We start from the raw sequence: 2,500 nt of genomic DNA on the forward strand, positions 1-2,500 counted from the left end.
CGATGCCTCTAATCATTTGATTTACCTGATAAAACTCGCGCGTGAGCTCTAGCTATCCTGAGGGAAACTTTGGAGGAAACTAGCTACTAGATGGTTCGATTAGTCTTTCGCCCCTATACCCAAGTCAGACGAACGATTTGCACGTCAGTATTGCTACGAGCCTCCACCAGAGTTTCCTCTGGCTTCGCCCTGCTCAGGCATAGTTCACCATCTTTCGGGTCCCAACAGGTGTGCTCGCACTCGAACCCTTCGCATAAGCTCAAGGTCGGTCGACGATGCACCCCCCTAGAGAGGGGATCTCGCCCGTCAGCTTCCTTGTGCCTCGCAGGTTTTCAAACCCGCCGACTCGCACACATGTTAGACTCCTTGGTCACAAGGGTGCACACGGCTCACCACAAGGGTGCACGCTTCGTTCCTCAACCACCACAATGGCAAACCGACAGGCAGTAATCCACCCGCGCTTGTGACGATGCAGCAGCCCGTGTTGGTTTGCACCTCAAGTCGAGCGGCGGACCAGCCTGAGCCGTTCCGCATCCGACCGAGACGCATCGACAGCCTCCATCCGCTTCCCTCCCAGAAATTTCAAGCACTCTTTAACTCTCTTTTCAAAGTCCTTTTCATCTTTCCCTCGCGGTACTTGTTCGCTATCGGTCTCTCACCCGTATTTAGCCTTGGACGGAATTTACCACCCAATTAGGGCTGCATTCCCAAACAACCTGACTCGCCGACAACGACTCATGATGCGGCAGGGTCCCGGGCCGACAGGGCTGTCACCCTCTCAGGCGCCCCCTTCCAAGGGACTTGGCCCAAGTCCGCCGCAGAGGACGCTTCTATAGACTACAATTCAGGCAGCGCCGCCACCCGATTTTCATGCTGGGCTCTTCCCGGTTTGCTCGCCGCTACTAGGGGAATCCTTGTAAGTTTCTTTTCCTCCGCTTAATTATATGCTTAAACTCAACGGGTGTTCTCGCCTGAGCTGGGGTCGCAAAGTTGGAGCTAAATCCACCCTACCCCATGGGAGGACAAGAGAGAGCAAAGCAAGTTCGAGCGATGCCACACAAAGCCTGCATCGGCTAACGCCGACTGCCCATCCAAGGGGACAAGATCACCGCTCGCCAACGCACGCCACGAAACATCACTTGAGGTATTTCAGCCGACCGCACTGCACGGGGCATGGACGACCAGCTCCACTGCTCCCTAGCATATTGCAGGGAGTGCGTTTGAATTGGATGCGACACCCAGACAGACGTGCCCTCGACCGAGGCCTCGGGCGCAAATTGCGTTCAAAAACTCGATGATTCACGGGATTCTGCAATTCACACTAAGTATCACATTTCGCTACATTCTTCATCATAACAAGAGCCGAGATATCCATTGCCGAGAGTCGTTTCCATGTGTATTACCGAAAAATTGGCCACAAAACTAAATAGGAGCACCCCCCACAACAAATGTAAGGCCAAAGGGCAAAAGGAGGAAAAACGCATGAGAGAAAGAGAAACAAAGGTGTCTAACCCCCTCATAGGGGGAGGCTCGAACAGAGGACAATATCCCCCAGCCCCACGCCCTCGCAAAAAGGGGGGAAATACGTGGAACAGTGATCAAGAAGGACTAGGGTGGCCACCCCGGGAGCTCACACTGCTTTTAGCCCTTCCCCGACACCAGCCCACAATGATTCCCCCTTTTCTCCGTAGAGTTAGGGACTGAAAGGAAGAAAAGGGTAGAAAACAATGCACAAACAAGGCACAAGCCTTCGAAAGCCCCGTGCCTTTGGCAAAAGGGGGGAACTGAAGGGGACGACGATCAAGAAGGACTAGGGTGGCCACCCCGGGAGCTCGCACTGCGTTTCTTCCTTCCGGAACACCAATCCACAACAATCCCACCTTTTCTCCATAACACTAGGGGCCACGAGGAAGAAGGGAAGAAAACAACAAGAGAGAAAGGGATATATCAACCGTGGCTACCAGCTCACAAGGGGAGGCTTCAAACAGAGAACAAACTTCCCCAACCCTGTGCCTTCACAAAAAGGGGGGAACTGCAGGGGACGGTGATCGAGAAGGACTAGGGTGGCCACCCTGGGAACTCGCACTGCTTTTCATCCTTCCCGAACACCAATGCACAACAATCCCACCTTTTCTCCGTAAAGCTAGGGGCTGAAAGGAAGAAGGGAAGAAAACAACATGAAAGAAAGAGAGATATCAAACGCATCCACTGGCTCATAGGGGGAGGCTCAAACAGAGAACAAGCTTCCTGACCCCCATGCCTTCGCAAAAAGGGGGGGAACTGCAGGGGACGGTGATCTAGAGGGACTAAGGTGGCCACCCTCGGAACTTGCACTGCTTTTCGTCCTTCCTGAACAACAATCCACAACAATCCCACCTTTTCTCCGTAAAGCCAAGGGGCCAAAAGCAAGAAGGGAAGAAAACAACAGGAAAGCAAGAGATATCAAACGTGGCTACCGGCTCACAAGGGGAGGCTCAAACAGAGAACAAGCTTCCCAAAC

General features: G+C 53.2%; 2 non-coding genes across 2 annotated transcripts in view; both read right to left on the reverse strand.

Annotated features, from left to right (window-relative positions):
- The window catches only part of LOC149222015 (25S ribosomal RNA), a 3,361-nt gene extending 2,376 nt beyond the window's left edge, over positions 1-985 (reverse strand). The window contains exon 1 of the ribosomal RNA XR_016249952.1: positions 1-985. This exon is cut by the window's left edge and continues 2,376 nt beyond it. This is a non-coding gene — a ribosomal RNA (25S ribosomal RNA).
- A 247-nt stretch (positions 986-1,232) lies between these two features.
- LOC149222016 (5.8S ribosomal RNA) lies at positions 1,233-1,386 on the reverse strand. The gene has a single exon (XR_016249726.1). It is a non-coding gene; the product is annotated as a 5.8S ribosomal RNA (ribosomal RNA).
- Positions 1,387-2,500: the final 1,114 nt, after the last annotated feature.

Source organism: Pinus tabuliformis, chromosome Q (genome assembly GCF_031772625.1).
Source record: "Pinus tabuliformis cultivar Carrire ecotype Pingquan chromosome Q, CPIR1, whole genome shotgun sequence".
Lineage (NCBI taxonomy): Eukaryota > Viridiplantae > Streptophyta > Pinopsida > Pinales > Pinaceae > Pinus > Pinus tabuliformis.